The sequence below is a fragment of the Molossus molossus genome, unplaced genomic scaffold (assembly GCF_014108415.1).
Source record: "Molossus molossus isolate mMolMol1 unplaced genomic scaffold, mMolMol1.p scaffold_m16_p_6, whole genome shotgun sequence".
Lineage (NCBI taxonomy): Eukaryota > Metazoa > Chordata > Mammalia > Chiroptera > Molossidae > Molossus > Molossus molossus.
Window position 1 is genome coordinate 19,734,107 of NW_023425399.1, and position 18,411 is coordinate 19,752,517.

The window sequence follows — 18,411 nt, forward strand, 5'->3', positions numbered from 1 at the left end:
GGCATGAACCTGGGTTGTAGGTTCAATCCCCAGTCCCAGTAGAGGTTGAGCAGGAAGCAACCGATTGATGTGTCTCTCTCATATCAATGTTTCTCTCTCTTCCTCCCTCCTTTTCCTCAGCTCTATCTAAAAATCAATGGAAAAATATCCTCAGTTGAGAATTAACAACAACAACAAAAATTAAATTAAAAAATTAAAAAATTAAATGCTATGCATTTAAAAATGAATAAATAGCCCTGGCCTGTTTGGCTCAGCGGTTAGAGCGTCGGCCTGCGGTCCAGAGAGACCCGGGTTCGGTTCCCGCTAAGGGCACGTACCTCAGTTGCAGTTTGTCCCCAGCCCTGGTTGGGTTGTGCGGGTGGCAGCCACTCGATGTGTCCCTTTCACGTTGATGTTTCTCTCTCTCTCTCTCTCCCTCCCACTCTATCTGAACAAAAAACAAAAAAATGTCCTCAGGTGAGGATAAAAAATAATAATAATAAAAATAAAAATGAATAAATAGCCTGGCCCATGTGGCTCAGTGTATTGAGCATCATCCCATGGACTGAGAGGTCCTGGTTCGATTCAAGGTCAAGGCCCATGACTGGGTTACAGGCTCGATCCCCAGTAGGAGGCATGCAGGAGGCAACCAACTGATATTTCTCTCTCTCTCTCTCACGCTTCCTCACTCTCTAAAAACATAAAAATAATAATGATAGAAACATATTATAACCCACAGAACAAAGTAAGAATCCATGAGTTCATGTGGATATAAGTAAATACAACAAATAAAAAAGAAAGGAAAGCTTTTCTTTATAACAGAATATAAACTAATAAATGTAGAAGGAATGATGAGAGTTAGAAATCACCATTTGGCAGCTATCATAGTAAAGTTGTTTCAGGCAAGAAATATCAATAAATGTTAAAATAGTAGGTAAACCTTTAATAAAGAAAGAAGATATTTACATAGTCTCAAAGCATCCTCTCACAAGAAATTGTTTAATGATAAAGGGAAAAGTAACAGCTTTAGAGTAGAGAAACCTGGTAACTACTACCTTTACCAAGTGATCAAAGTTAGTAACATCACCAATAAATGAGACAAAGAGAATAGTGTGCCTCATAATACAACACACTTGAAAAAGATATATTACTTACATGGTCTTTCTGCTAAAAGTGAATAACCTAAATTTATTTATGAGGATACATCACAAAACCCCAAAATGAGGAACATCATATTTTTTCAGAAATGCCAAGGTCATAAAAGACAAAGAAAGACTTAAGAACTGTTGTGTCATCCAGGATTAGATCCTGACCAGAAAAAAAAAAGTTTTTCCCAATTTTGCTATAAAGGGCATTATTACAACAACTGATAACATTTGAAAAAGGACCTGATTTTGATCATTATATTGTGGTAATGTATGAGAACATCCTTGTTTTTAGAAAATATGTACTGAGGTAATTCAGGGGTAAAGGTGTGCAACCTGTCTGCAAACAATTCAGAAAAAAATACTTTAAAAAACAATAATAAAGTAAACATGGTAAATTGCTAACAAGTGGGGAATCTGGTTGAAGATACACACACATACCTCGTTTTACTGAGCTTCACTTTTACTGCACTTCACAGATGTTGCATTTCCTACAAACTAAAGGCAAGATCCTCTACAAGCAAAAGGATTACGACTGTCTTTATTGCTATACTCATTTTATTACAGAGGCCTGTAACCAAACCTCAGTATCTCCAAGGTAATGTCTGTACAGGAATTCTTTGTACTATGTTTGCAACTTTGTTATAAGTCTGAAATTACTTCAAAATAAAAACTTCTTTAAAATACATGCAGGGAAAAATACATATGCAGGAAAACTACTTTGAGGCCACAGAATATATAAACAGGAAGAGAACAACCTATCCCCTGGATTGCAAATCTCTGTACTAAACCCTCACAAAAATCTCTGAGCATTTATTCCACAAGATGGCAGAGTTGCCCCAAATGCCAGAGCTGCTTGTGGAGCAGCTAATCTCTTCTACTCTGGATTAGCCAGTACCGTCCCCAGCTCCTCCTCCTCCTGACACCCACGGGCCTCCTTCACACTGATTTCTCAGATCCTGACTCCATCCCAGGTTAGAAATTCCAAGACTGGCACCAGCTCAGGACAGCAATCACTAAACAATGACTAACACAGCAGCATCATGGCCTCAAGGGGCCTTGCTAGATGGCTCTGATGATGGCACCGCCCTCCTTCCTGCTTACTTACATAACACATTCCTGGTGAATGAGTTTGCAACAACCCCCTCTCTCTCCCAGCAATCTTTCTGGATTGTCCTGTACTCACCACTAAGCCCTGTCCCAGGAACACCATTTGCTTTCCAGATCAAATTAAAGATATTCCCCTCAAATTAAAGAATTCCAAAGGCACCATCATGTCTGGAGCTGACATCACTTGTACCACACAACTGCTCTCCAAGCCCGGCCATGCTACTACTAAGCCTCTTACTCAGAGTGGACATACTGCTTCAGTGAGTGCCCTCAAGCAATGGGAGTTGTATCACATACTATACAACTTCCCTAAGGCAGCAACTTGATTTACATAGCACCCAGCATCTCATCAGATGGCAATAGGCACTCATTTGAAAGATAGGAGTCACATACCATGCATCACCACACCAGCCATCTAGGAAGTGTACAACTCTGGCTAAGTCACTCCTTGGCAAGTATTAGGCTCTTTGCCTATAAAACAGGGAGAATTAATAATGAAAAATTAGAAATAACTTTAATGTCTTTCAGCAGAGGATAGTTAAATAAATTATATGCAAATTTATGAAAGGAGATATGAACTAACATGGAAGAATACCATAAATAAAAATGGCAAGCTAGTGAATAATACAGAATATGATTGTGTTTTTTGGGGGGGGGGGGTACGTGCCCCTAGCGGGAACCGAACCTGGGACTCTCTGGTCCTCAGGCCGCTGCTCCAACCGCTGAGCCAAACCGGCCAGGGCTGATTGTGTTTTTTAAAAGCTATATGTGTATATGTATGTTTGTATATGCACAGAACCATGTCTGGAAGGATGGAAAACTACACACCGAATTGTACCATTTTTTTTTTAAATATTTTTTTTCTTTATTGATTTTAGAGAGGCAAGAAGGGAGGGGGGAAAAGAGAAATAGAATCATCAATGAGAGAGAATATCAACTGGCTGCCTCCTGCATGCCCCCCACTGGGGACTGGGCTCACAACCTGGGCATGTGCCCTGACCAGGAATCAAACCAGCTTCTCTCTTTTTTTTTTTTAATCCTCACCCGAGGATATTTTTCCATTTTTTGTACAGCTAGAGTGGGAGGGAGAGAGAGGAAGGGAGAGAGAGAAACATCGACGTGAAGGGACACATCGAGTGGCCGCCACCCGCACGACCAACCAGGGCCAGGGACAAACTGCAACCGAAGTACGTGCCCTTAGCGGGAACCAAACCCGGGTCTCTCCGGACCGCAGGCCGACGCTCTAACCGCTGAGCCAAACTGGCCAGGGCAAACCAGCTTCTCTTGGTGCATGGGTCAACACTCAACCACTGAGCCTCACCGGGTGGGCCTATACTTCTTTTTAAAGTGAGAAGGCTATAAAGGGAAGACTTAATTTTCTTTTAGCTGGCTTTAATTTTTCCTAGCATGTACTGGCTTTGAAATTGGTAAGGGAGGGGGGCAAAATGATGCTTTATAAAACAGGAGTCCCAGAAGCCTTAATTCAGAGACTAGTTGTGAAAATTCATCAAGAACTAGTACTTACAAAGAATTAGTATTAATAGCACTCTAATAGTAAAATATTAAATTTCATTTAAAAATAAACATTAACCCTTGGCTGGTTTGGCTTAGTAGTGAGAGTGTTGGCCCTTGGACTGAAGACTCGCAGGTTCAATTCCTGGTCAAGGGCACCTACCTAGGTTGCAGGTTTGATTTCCACCTCCAGTGGGGTTGTACGGGAGGCAACCAATCAATGTGTCTCTCCCACATCTATGTCTGTCTGTCTGTCTGTCTGTCTGTCTCTCTCTGTCTTCCTCTCTCACGCCTTTCCCCCCTCCCTTCTATCTAAAAATCAATGGAAAAATGTCCTTGGGTGAGGATTGACAACAAAACATCAACATTAAACAAAATCTTTCATTGTTGTTTCCTTATGACTCAAAATGATGACGACACTAAGTCCACAAAGTCTGGGATGACCTTAAATTAGGTTCCTGCCACTTTATGTTTTTCAATAAAGAAAATCTTCCTGGCCAGTGTGGCTCAGTGGATTGAGCATCATCCCACAGACTGAGAGGTCCTGGTTCAATTCCTGGCCAGGGCACATGCTGGGGTTGTGGGCTCGATACCCAGTAGGGGGCATGCAAGAGGCAGCTAATTGATGTTCTCTCTCACCGATGTTTCTGTCTCTCTCTCTCCCTTCCTCTCTCACTAACATCAATAAAAAATAAATAAATAAATAGATAAATAAAAATTTTTTTTTTTGAAACAAGACTTACTTGAAAATTGGGGAGGGGGAAGTTGTCAACAGTATAGCAGATTAGAAATATTTAAGCTGGGCAATGAACAACCAATACTGCTATTCACCATTTACCAACTGGAAGTACCCAGAACAATCCATTCTTATAAGAGCGTGCTTCCTGAGGTCAAGAAGATAAGTTATTAATTTTTGTGTGTTTTCCTAACTCCTTCAGCTTTCTTCTTCCCCTCAAAGTTCTGGTATATAAGAAATGCTGCTCGCCTGGCCAGTGTGGCTCACTGGTTGAGCATTGACCCATGCATGCACCAAGAGGTTGCAGGTTCGATTCCCAGTCAGGGCACATGCCCAGGTTAAGGGCCAAATCCCCAGTTGGGGCATGCAGGAGATGGCCAGTTGATGTTCTCTCTCATTGACGTGTCCATTTCTCCCTTTCTCTCTCTCAAAAAAATCAATAAAGAAAAAAAAATTTAAAATGCTGCTCAAGTAACTGTTGAATGAATGAGCCAATGAATTAAATGTTACCAACCACTTAGCTGATGAAATAACTTTTCTAATGGATCTATTTGCAATAGCTGGGAATAAAAGATATTTAATAAAAGTGTGCTGAATAAAAGGTGAGGGTGTAAATGCTGTGCTTGCAGAACAGCAAGGAAGCCACGTGGCTGCAGGAGTATCAGTAAGGACAGTGAGAAAAGATTAAGTTGGAGAGGTAGATGGCCAGAAAAAGCAGACCCATTGCAGGCTAGCACAAGATCCTCATGACCAAATACCAATAATCTGGGCAGTGGGAGACATGAATGTTTCACTATTCTTGTACTTTTCTGGATTTCTTTTCAAATTTATCGATATAAAAAAGCAAGTTACCAAAAAAGTAACTGAATGAAGACAAGACCATTTCTATAAATGAAGTAAAAAGTAACAACAAAATCCCTGGCCAAGTTTAAATAAGGTCCTGATTTTGGTAATCATAGTGTGGTAATGTAAAAGGATGGCCTTTTTTTTTTTTTATTTTAAATTTTATTTATTGATTTTAGAGAAAGGAAGGGGGAGAGAGAGGGAGAGAGAAACATCAATTTGTTGTTCTATTTATTTATGCATTCATTGGTTGATTCTTGTAAGTGCCCCGATTGAAAATCAAACCCATAATCTTGACACATTGGGACAATGTTCTAACCAACTGAGCTACCCAGCCAGAGTGAAAATGTGCTTGATTTCAGGAAATATACATCACAGTATTTAAGGGTAAAAGTCTGCAACTTATTTTCAAACAATTCAGAAAAAAATGCTTTAAAATACCTGAAGGCCACAGAATAGCTAAGTGGGAGGAAAGCAACCTTACCAACACAGACAGCCAAGAGAACATTTTAGGACTATTCCCCTACCCTGCAAACAAAGCATTGCTAGTACCTAAAAGCAACTGACCTCAGTTTAGCAGCTACTTACCTGCTTAGCCTTAGCACTTCAGGAAGCCTGCAATTAAGTCAGCAAGCACACCTGACAGTCTTAGAAAAGATCCAATGATTATGCTGTTGATGCTGCTTCATGTCCATCTCCAAATGCCTAACTGCTATTCATCCTTCAAATCCCTGTACTACCTTCTTCCACCCCTGCCTCCAAACCATCAACCAAAATATCAACTCTTTTCCCTAAGTCATATCCAAATAACATTTAAACCCTGACCAATGTGGCTCATTTGGTTGATGGCAGGTTCGATTCCAGGTCAGGGAGCTAACAGAACGCAACTGATTGATGTTTCTCTCACACACAGATATTTCTCTCTCCCTTCCTCTCTCTAAAGTCAATAAAAAATAAATAAAAATTTTAAAAAACCAATAGCATTGCCCGGCTGGTATGGCTCAGTGGCTGAGCATCGACCCATGCATTAAGAGGTCACCAGTTCAATTCCCGGTCAGGGCACATGCCCAGGTTGTGGGCCTGATCCCCAGTGGGAGGTGTGTGGGAGACAGCTGGCCAATGGATGTTCTCTCTCATTGATGTTTCTATCTCTCTCCCCCTCTTCCTTCCTCTCTCTCTAAATAAAGAAAAAAAAAATAAAGAAAAATCAATAAAGAAAAAAAAATATTATAAATAAATAAATAAATAACCAATAGCATTTAATGAACATTAAGACCAAGAGTATCTATTCATCTTTGTATATGCAATAGTTAGCAGAACTCCTGGGCATATATATAGCAAAGGCTCAACAAGTGAGTCCTGAGTTCAACTTTCAAGTGGCAGGCAAATATCAGTTAGTCAGTCTTCTCTTCCGTAGTTTTATTCTATATATCGTTCATGACACCATCTTACTTTCTCTCTTGTGTTACAGATACCTGCAGTTTTATTCATTCCTCTGGACAGAGAAACCTGGAAGGGCACTGACCAGATATCTCATTCATCTCTCTAACCCCTGGAAAAATGAATTATGAACCAATTTTCCACCACAGCATATGCCTGATGGTAAACCATAAACACCACAACTTCCCAAACTACAAAGACTGTAACCCTATGACCCTTTTACTCAAGTGCATGAAAGCTACACTATTGTAGCATTACACTAAATCAGATCTGGTTAATTTAAAAATAAATCATTTTTATTTTTATTTTAACCGGTTTTGCTCAGCAGTTAGAACATCGGCCCACAGACCAAACACTTGCACATTCAATTCTGGTCAAGGGCACAAAGTAAATCATTTGTAAACTTTTGATACTTCAGTGACAAATGACATCCTATTAATTTTATAACTGACAACACATCAAGACTCCGTAGGTTAGAATCATTGATCTGCACCAGTAATTTTCAACTGGTGTGCTGCAAGAATTTGTAAAACATGCAATACCTGACTATTTAGTCAGGGGTGCTGACCTCTTTTCCCTTAGACTGTCAAATTAAAAAAATGACAACAGCCCAGCTGGTGTGCTCAGTAGATTGAGTGTAGTCCCATGGACTGAGAGGTCCCAATTTGATTCCCAGTCAGAGCACGTGCCTGGGTTGCAGGCTCGATCTGCAGTAGGGGGTGTGCAGGAGGCAGATGATTTGATGTTTCTCTCTTACATTGATGTTTCTGTCTCTCTCTCCCAACCTCTCTCTAAATAATCAATAAAAACATATTTTTTAAAAAATGACAACAGCCAACACAACAATAGCTATCCAGTGTAAATAAATCAAAATTATACCTATTTTTTTGTCAGACAGGCAAAAAATATAATATAGATTTCGGTGTGTCGCAGAATTTTAGTAATTAGCCATGAGATGAAAAGGTTGAAAATCACTAATCTAGACCACATGGCAATGTGTCCCATTTCTAACAAGTACTTATTTAAGAAAAAACAAATTGTGTACCCTGGTGGGTTTGGCTCAACAGTTGGAGGATCAGCTCACAGACCAAAGGGTCCCGAGTTTGATTCCAATCAAGGACACGTACCTGGGTTGCAGATATTTGATCCCCAGCCCTGGTCGGGGTCATGCAGGAGGCAACCAGTCAATGTGTCTCTCACATTGATGTTTCTCTTTCTCCCTCTCTCCCTTCCACACTCTCTAAAAATCAATGGAAAAATATCCTCGAGTGAGTATTAACCTAAATAAATAAATGCTAACTGAGCCTGTACTTCTGTTAGGTCTTCTCTCTTATTTATTCTGTGTTTCATATAGAATATTCACAAATGAGACAGTTTAGAATAGAGTCTAGTACCTAGTAGGCACTTGCTAAATATTTGTTGACTAAAATGAATGTGCTGCAGCCCATTTTCAAATAGCCCTGGTTATCTGTGAATGCCCAATAGGTTGGGGCCCAGATTTAGAGAATAATCTGAGATCTCTGAACTTCTAAGGGCACCTACTCTAATTTCTGTTTTACAGCATAAACAGATATCTACCCAAATAGAACAATTTCAACTGCATTCTCCTTGCTTTTAAGTCATCAAAGCAAATAGCTTAGAGCCTACTTCAAGAGTACAGTAGTAGGTTCCATGATGCGTTATTGCTCCCAGCACAAACTCAAGGTAATCTGACCTCTGCCATTACTATAAACTCTCTTGGAAAACGGGCAGTACTTCATTTAGTTGCTGTGGTTTCAATATCACTCCCTAGAAAATCCTCTGTGCAACCTAAAAAAAACTAAAGAAGACATAAAATCTTATCATTTTCCTTTCCCAAAACTCACCTACCCCACCCTCACAGTACCTTATTTCTATCCTCTACACAAACCAGAGACACAGCTAACTTAACCAATACAAGAAGGATATTGTGTGTGTGTGTGTGTATCTTTTGGAAAGAGGTAGTTCACAAAATACGTCAACTCAAAATAGGCACTGGATTTAGCCTCTAACCTAGTCTCCTCACTCATCTCATCTACATAGCTTTTCTTTTATTGATTTTTTTTTTTTTTAGAGAGATAGGAAGAGAGAGATAGAAACACCAATGTGAGATATACATCGATCAGCTGCCTCCTGCACACCCCACATTGAGGATTGAGTCCACAACCCAGGCTGTGCCCTGACAGGGAATCGAAATAGGACCTCTCAGTCCATAGGATGATACTCAATCCACTGAGCCACACCAGTCGGGCCATACAGTTTATTTTCTAGTGGTGTAGGAATAATTTGTTGCCAATTTTGAGTGATTCTAACATAATACCACCTTTAAGACAACATAATTAAGAGCTTAGTCTGCTGAGTTATAAAGGGACGTACCTGTCATTTAGAGCTCTCCCTGCCAAAACAGACAACTAAATTCTAAGATTCAATTTCCACCTCATGACCTGGGCAAGTGTGGCTCAGTGGTGGCTCAGTGGTTGGAGTGTTGGCCTATGCACCAAAGGGTTGTGGGTTCAATCCCTGATCAAGGGCATGTACCTAGGTTGCAGGTTCAATCCCCTGCCCTGGTTGAGGCACGTGCAGGAGGCAAACAATCGATGTTTTGCTCCCCCTCCCTCCTTCTCTTTCACTGTGTCTAAAAAGCAGTGGAAAAAATATCCTTGGGTGAAGTTAACAAAAAAAAAATTTCTACCTCATTTGTACATCAACTCTAATATTTTCCCCCACATGAAAGAAAAGCAGGCTCGAAGGAGAGGATCCCTGCCACTGAGAGGAGGCTCAACAAGAAAAGGAAGATCACTTGGACCCAAGACTAAGGTACAACATTCTGACCCAGTGGGACAAAAGACAAATCTAATGAAACCACGGATGATCCAGGAGTAAATACCTGAATATTTTCAGTTCACTGTTTTCAAAGAGCTGTTCTGCTACAGCATTTACATTAACTAGATGGTAACTAGTCAAGACAAAAAGTAAAAGAAAAAAAACTACCCCTCTCCTCAAAACTGAAATTATACAAAGAGAAGTATGCAATTCTGTAGACATATTCACATTCTGGTGTAAAAGCCTTATAAAAACTAAACTATTTCAATGTTATTGACCTTTTAACAATGTAAAATTTTCTATCTATAATTTGTATAACTTGGTATTTGGAAATTGCCTTTCTCAAAGTAAGGCAAAGAATTCCAAACCTTCTTTCATTGTTAAATATATACATTAGATTTCTATTTAGTATAACACAATGAGGATATAAATGTATAGATTTCATGATAGCTAATATTAAAAGAAGTCACAAGTATATAGTGTCAAAATATAGAATCACAAAATATTTGACTACCTTTCTCCATATGAAATAGCCTAATAGGAAATGTGCTGCACATTTGCTCATATTGTTCCCTCTGCTGACATTCCTAGCCTCATCTGTTACTTGTGGAACAGTGTTACCCACTCATCAAGATTCAGCTTAAGTGCCATATCTCCCAAGTTAAGATGACCTTTAGGCAGGCACTAAATCTGACTGATCTTGGCCTGGTACTTAGCAAGTTCAGAGGATGCTCTAACTGAACAGAGGGGAAAAAAAAAAAAAATGCAAGCAGAGCTTCCACATGCACATCTGCAGCATCTCTTCTCAACATTTGATGCCCTAGCTGCCAGAAGACAATTACTCTTAAACCTTTACTATTTCCCAGAGTTGCCCAGCACATTCATGCTCAGGAAACAATGAACACACAAAAATATCCACAGGCATCCTTATTTTTCCTCTGGGTTTGTATGCACCCAAAAATCTCTCTACACACTGGGAAGGAAGAAGGTTAGAGACCACATATGTTTACCAAAGAAACACGTCTCAGGTCCAGAACCATGTAATCAATAGAACCTCATGAGATTTGATTCCATAGATTGTTTCTGGCTAAACTCTCCAATAAGGCCATGTCTTCTCCCAGTTAAGTCAGCCTTAGCCCAGCAAGCCCTTAAACCTTCATAAATATTTAGGAAAGGCCAGAATTTATCTACACTAATTCCCTGCTTCCTTACTCTACCCCTGTCAATTCATGATAAGCCAAACACTAAAAATAAACAACTTTTTAAAGATGAATGCTGATCAAGAAATTTGGGGCATGAGCTATGAGTAGGAGACATATTTTGATTTCATCAAAATATATAAAGATTGGCTTATACTATAATTTAATTTTTTTTTTTTTTTTTTTTTTTATCCTCACCCGAGGATATTTTTCCATTTTTTGTACAGATAGAGTGGGAGGGTGAGAGAGGAAGAGAGAGAGAGAGAGAGAAAAACATCGATGTTAAGAGACACATCGAGTGGCTGCTACCCGCACGACCAACCAGGGCCGGGGACAAACTGCAACCGAAGTACGTGCCCTTAGCGGGAACCGAACCCGGGTCTCTCCAGACCGCAGGCCGACGCTCTAACCGCTGAGCCAAACCGGCCAGGGCTATAATTTAATTTTTTAAATAGTTTATAATATGGGAACATATATATGTAATAATATTGATTGTACACATATAATCATAACTATATTTTTAAATACAAAATAAAAATGAAAGTAGATTTAAACTTTTTACTTTCACTACTGTGAAGTACAATAAATAAAAGATAAGTGACAGACCAAGAGAAAATATAGTATAATGTATATAAAAGACAAAGAATTAGTATCAATAATACAGAAAGAAAATTTGGCAAATTAATAATAAAAACCACCACCAATAAGTGGGCAAAGAATATGAAAAGACAAATCATAGAAAAAATAGATTAAAATAATTCAATAAACACTTGAAAAACTTGAACCTCATTAAAAACACAGAACTTGAAAAATGAAATCTTATTTTCAATGAACATAAATTGGAGAAACTTATACGATGAGTAATATCAATAGTCGGCAAGAATATAAGCAGAAAAGTACTCCCGCATACCCTTGGTCATAGCATAAAGTGGAATGGTCTTTTTGGAGGTTGTCAATGCAATTTATTTTATTTTAGTTTTTTAATTTTCACTTGAGGACATTTTTCTATTTATCTTCAGATAGAGTGGGAAGGAGGAAGACAGACAGAGAAACAACCATGTGAGAGAGAGACATCAACTGGTTGACTCCCACACGACCCTGACCAGAGCCAGGGACGAACCGCAACCAAGGTATATGTCCTTGACTGGAATTGAACCAGAAAGTCTTTGGTCCACAGGCCGATGCTCTAACCGCTGAACCAAACCAGCCAGGGTTGTCAATGCAATTCAAAAGGTGCAATCCCAGCCCTGGCCAGTTTGGCTCAGCGGTTAGAGCGCTGGCCTGCAGACCAAAGAGTCCTGGGTTTGATTCCGGCCAAGGGCACGCATCTCAGTTGCGGTCCGTCCCCGGCCTTGGTTGCCTTGATTGGGGTCGTGCCAGTGGCAACCAATGTCTCTCTCTTACCTCAATGTTTCTTCTCTCTCTCTCTCTCTCTCTCTCTCATTCCCTCTCTCTCCCTCCCTCCCTCCCACTCTGTCTGAAGATAAATGTAAAAATATCCTTCGGTGAGGATTAAAAAAAAAAGTGCATTCCCAGATTAGCCAGTGAAGATGGCAAAGTAGGTAACCGCTGCAAAGTCGAACACACAACTCTTCAGTCTGCGGGCTGATGTTCTAACCACTCAGAAAAACCAGCCAGGGTCCTTTTATTTTATTTTTTTAAATGTTTTTATTGATTTTTTAGAGAGAGAGGAAGGGGGAGAGAGAAACATCGATGGGAGAGAGAAACATCAATAAGCTGCCTCCTGCACACCCCCGACTGAGGATTGAGCCCACAAGCCAGGCATGTGCCCTGACAGAGAATCCAACCAGGACCTCTCAGTCCCTGGGAGGATGCGCAATCCACTGAGCTACATCGGCCGGGCCCAGGTGTTTCTTTTAAAGGCCCCATACATAGATTTACTCACTGAGGGACTCACACTCTGAGCTCCAGTGTGTGAGTTTGGTGCTCAGGAACATATAAGGAGGAAATGAATTGAAAGGTGGCAGGGACAGAAGGTGAAGAACTAAATTGTCTGGCTTCAGGGTGAGGAATGGAGGGAAAGTAACCTCCCAGACAGATGTGCTGGTACAAGCCATTGTTCCCTTGCTAAGCCCTCCCCCAACAGAGTTGGCAGACAGATGCAATATCTGAATCTCCATCAACCTGGCTAATATTGCACACAAATTTCAGGCTCACTCAAGCCACTTCCAGTGGCTTTTCCATACAAACAACCTGTCTTGGCTCATGCTACAGACTTTCCTAAAATCTCTCAAAGGTTCACAAACCCCAAATAAGCACCATCTGGCCTCAGTGTGCCCTGTACCTCTTGCTAAGCAGCCCCAAGCCCAGCACTAGCGGTCACTGGCCTCAGTTTGCAGTTTAGCCTCTCCCAAGCATCTCCAAGCCCAGCACAAGGGACAAATATCTACAGATCACTTTGAAGCTCAAACCAACTGGCCCCAGGCAGGGAACAGGCAGCAGCTGGCCATGGCCTGCACCTCCCACGAGGCCCCAGAACCAACACACCCGGTGGTCAGTTTCAGACCACACCACATCACCACCCAACCACTTCTACAAACAATATACTCAAAGGACAGACAGAGCAAATCCTTCTCTATAGGGTCAGCCATGCACAACAACTTGTAGTCACAGCCAGTCCTTAAAACCAATCAACCTGAGGGTTAATCCCTCCCACTGATGTGCCAACAGTAATCAAGGCTCAACTACAACAGGAGAGCACACACAACCTACACAAGGGACACACCTACATCACCCAGTTCAGGTGACTAGGGAGACTGCAACACTAGGACATCTACTACATAAGGCCATTCTACCAAGACTGAGCTTTACCCAATACATAGAAAGAAACAAAGGACCGCTGCCAAAATAAGGAGACAAGGAAACATATACTAAATGAAAGAACAGAACAAAATTGCAGAAAGAGCCCTGGCTGGTTTGGCTCAGCGGTTAGAGTGTCAGCCTACGGACCAATGAGTCACAGGTTCAATTCCGGTCAATTGCACGTAACTTGGTTGCAATTCATCCCCAGCCCTGGCTGGGATTGTGCGGGAGGCAGCCACTCCATGCGTCCCTTTCACATTGATGTTTCTCTTTTTCTCTCTCCTCCCACTCTATCTGAACAAAAAACAGAGAAATATCCTCAGGTGAGGATAAAAAACAAAAACAAAAAACTAAAATTGCAGAAAGAGAACTAAACAAAATGGAGACAAGCAATCTACTAGGATGCAGAATTCAAAACACTGGTTTATAAGGATGCTCAATGATCTCAGTGAGAACTTCAACAAAGCATAGGAAACATAAAAATGGAGAAAGAAAACATAAAAAAGAACCAGTCAGAAATGAAGAATATAATAAATGAAGAATATATTAGAAGAAATAAACAGCAGACCAGATGAAGCAGAGAATCGAATCAGCAATTTAGAAGATAAAGGAGCAGAAAATACCCAATCAGAACAGAAAAAAAAAAAAAAAAAATTAAAAAGAATGAGGATAGTTTAAAGGGCCTTTGGGACAACACCAAACGTACCAACATTCACATCATAGGGGTACTAGAAGGAAAAGAGAGTGAGCAAAGAATGGAAAACTTATTTGAAGAAATGATGACAGAAAACTGCCCTACCTTTGTGAAGGAAACGGACATATAAACCCAAGAAGCAGAGAGTCCCAAACAAGATGAACCCAAAGAAGCTCAAACCAAGATACATCGTAATTAAAATGCAAAACATTAAAGAAGAAGAAGGAATCTTAAAAGCAGCAAGAAAAAAGCAATTAGTTACCTACAAGGGCATTCCCACAAGACGGTCCGCTGATTTCTCAACAGAAACTTTGCAGGCCAAAAGAGATTGGCACAAAATATTCAAAGTGATGAAAACAAAGGACCTACAACCAAGATGACTCTACCCAGCAAAGCTATCATTTAGAGTCAAAGGACAGATAAAGAACTTCAAAGCCACAACCAATTTTGCTTAGCAGTTAAAGCACTGGCCTGCGGACTGAAGGGTCTCGGGTTCAATTACCAGTCAAGGGCACACACCTGGGTTGTAGGTTTGATCCCCAGCCTCGGTTGGGGTTGTGCAGGAGGCAACCAATCAATGTATCTCTCTCACACTGATGTTTCTCTCTCTCTCTCCCTTCCTGTCTACTAAAAATAAATAAAAAACATACTTAAACAAATATATGAAAGATAAAATGGCAATAAATACATATCTATCAAAAATTGAACCTACGGCCCTGGCCGGTTTGGCTCAGCGGTTAGAGCGTCGGCCTGCGGTCCGGAGAGACCCGGGTTCAGTTCCCGCTAAGGGCATGTACTTCGGTTGCAGTTTATCCCCGGCCCTGGTTGGTCGTGCGGGTGGCAGCCACTCGATGTGTCTTCATGTCGGTGTTTCTGTCTCTCTCTCCCTTCCTCTCTCTCCCTCCCACTCTATCTGTACAAAAAATGGAAAAATATCCCCGGGTGAGGATTAAAAAAAAAAAAAAAAAAAAAAAAAATTTGAACCTACGAACATAAAGAAACCAGCAGAATAGAAACAGATTTATAGATACAGAGAACTTTCTGTTGGCTGCCAAATTGTACAGGGGAGATGTGAGGGGAAGGGTGAAAAAAGTGAAGGAATTAAGAAATACAAATTGTTAGACTGAGGAACCTCAGAGGGACGGGGGAAGGGGGAGAGGAGATAAACCAAATAACTTATATGCATATATGCATAACTACTGGTCACAGACAATAGTGTAGAAAAGGCAGGAGGGGGCCAGGCACAGGGAGGAGGGGGTCAATGGGGGAAAAAAGGGAAGACATCTGTAATACTTTCAGCAATAAAGATACACTGAAAAAAAAATTAAAGAAAGAAAAGTACAAATTGGTAGTTTCAAAAGAGTCATGAGCCTATAAAGTATAGTATAGGGAATATACTCAATAATATTCTAATAAGTATGTGAAGTGTCAGATGGGTATTAGATTTATCAAAGTGATCACTTTGTAAGTTATATAAAGGTCTAATCAATATATTGTACACCTGAAACTAATATTTTATGTCAACTATAATTGAAAAATAAAATAAAATGTACATTCTCTTTTAATCCAGCACTTATACTCATTGAAACATCCTATAGGGCTATTCACCAAGTGGTAAAAAATATATATTTAAGGAATACCACCGTATTGTTCTTTAAAATACTGCTTGGAAATAATTTAAATGCCCATCAGAAAAGAAGTGGTTAAATATATTCTTACTAAACACTAATTCAACCATTAAAAATAAGACAAGTGTATTGACATAAATAGATCTCAAGAAATGCTGTAAAAATAATAAAACAGACTCATGGATATAGACAACTTTTTGTTGGTCACCAGATGGAAGAATGGTTGGGGGAGATGGGCAAAAAAAGGTTAAGGAGTTAAGAAGTACAAATTGCTTCTTACAGAATAGTCATGACATAGAGGGGATCAATGGGGAAATTAGGGGGGACCATCTGTAATACTTTCAACAATAAAGATAAATTATAAATAAATAAATAAAATAAATCAGAGAACAATAAGCCTAGAATTAACTCAACTAAGGCTCATAGAAGCCAGTTACATTTAAAAATAATAAAATCTGCCCAGCCTGTATGGCTCAGTGGTTGAGCATCGACCCAACAGGTCACCAGTTCAATTCCTGATCGAGAAACATGCCCAGGTTGTGGGTCCAACCCCCAGTGGGGGCATGCTGGAGGTGGCCAATCAATGTTCTCTCTATCAATGTTTCTACTCTCTCTCCCTCTCCCACAACCTGGGCATGTGCCCTGACGGGGAATCAAACCAGTGACCTCTTGGTGCATGATTCAATGCTTAACCACTGAGCCACACCAGCCAGGTTCTCACATTGATGTTTCTTTCTCTCTTTCTCTTTCTCTTTCTCTCTCTCTCTCTCTCTCTCTCTCTCTCTCTCCTTCCCCCTCCCACTCCATCTGAAGATAAATGAAAAAATATCCTCAGGTGAGGATTAACAAAAAAATAAAAAATTATAATACTGTATTGTGGATTTTATAGTATATGTAGATATAATTCATGTGACAACTAAAGCATCAAGGGGCATTAATGGAACTACACAACATTTACATAAAGTTATTCAATATTAATTAAATTGAAAAAAGTTAAGGATATATATCATAATCTCTAGAGTATCCTCTAAAACAAATGCTAACAAGTATAACTAATAACTAATAGGTGAAATTAAAACAAAATTATAAAAAAAATATTCAATTAACCTAAAAAAATAGAAAAGGAAGAACAAAACACAGGATAAACAGAAAACAAGAAGCAAATAGTAGACCTAAAAATAATCATATCAATAATTACACTTAATGTAAGTAGACTTAAACATTAAACACTGCAGTTAAAAGCAAAACCTTCATATGCATGTATGCATAACAATGGACATAAACAAGAATGCTGGGGGTGGGGGCAGGATAGAGAGGAGGATGTCTATGGTGGGGGGGGAATCATCTGTAACAAAAATAAATTCATTAATTAAAAAGGAAAAATAAAATAAAAAGGAGATATTAAAAAGAAAAAAAACAAAACCTAACTATATGCTATCTATATAAAACTCACTTTTAACTTAAAGACTCAATTATGTTGACAGAAAGTGTTCAATATACCATGCATACAGTAAGTAAAAGATAGCTGAAGTACCTGTACTAGTATCAAACTTCAAGTCAAATGCTATTATCAAAGACAAAGTGATATGTCATATTACAAAGGGGAGAATTTATCAGGACATAACAATTATAAATGTGTATGTACCTAATAACACAACTTCAAAACACATGAAGTAAAATTGACAAAATTAAAAGGAGAAACAGACAAATCCACAATCATGGTTAAGAGATTTTTAACATCCCTCTCTTGGTAATTGATAGAACTAAACAAAAAACAAAATTAATGGAGAAATATATCGAAAAAATACCATCAACCACCCTGACCTAATTAACCAATATAGAACAAATGAAAAACAATGGCAGAATACATATTTTTTTCAAGTGCATACGAAACATTCACCAAGACAGATCATATGCTGGGCCATAAAATAAGTCTCAACAAACTGTAAAAGACTGAAATCCTACAGAGTACATTCTCTGACCAAAATGAAATGACATTAGAAATCAATAACAGCGAATCATCTTTAAAAACCCCAATACTTTACTTAGAAATGAAACACACATCCTAAGTAACCCATGGAAAACAAATAAGTCACAAGATACGTAAATTGAATGAAAATGAAAATAGAACATAAAATTTATAGGATATAACTGAAGCAGTGCTTAGTGGGAAATTTGTAACTTTAAATTCTCATACTGAAAAAGAAGAAAGATCTAAAATCAATTGCCTAAGTTTCTAGAAAATTTTAAAGGAAGAAAACAAGGTCAAAACAGAAATCAATGACATCTTAAAAAGACAAATAGAGAAAAAGTAATAGGTTGGTTCTTTGAAACTATCAAACAAAATTGATAAATCCCTAGTCATACTAATTAAGAAATGAAAAAATACAAATTGGCAATATAAGAAATGAAAAGGGTATAACATTAAAATAAGGAAATATTATTAATAAAAGGTGAAAAA

The 18,411-nt window shown here is 39.2% G+C and overlaps 1 protein-coding gene across 10 annotated transcripts in view; it reads right to left on the minus strand.

Moving 5' to 3' along the window:
- Positions 1-18,411, minus strand: part of PHF20 (PHD finger protein 20) — a 153,136-nt gene that overhangs the window by 58,070 nt on the left and 76,655 nt on the right. The gene's annotated exons all lie outside the window — the stretch shown is intronic.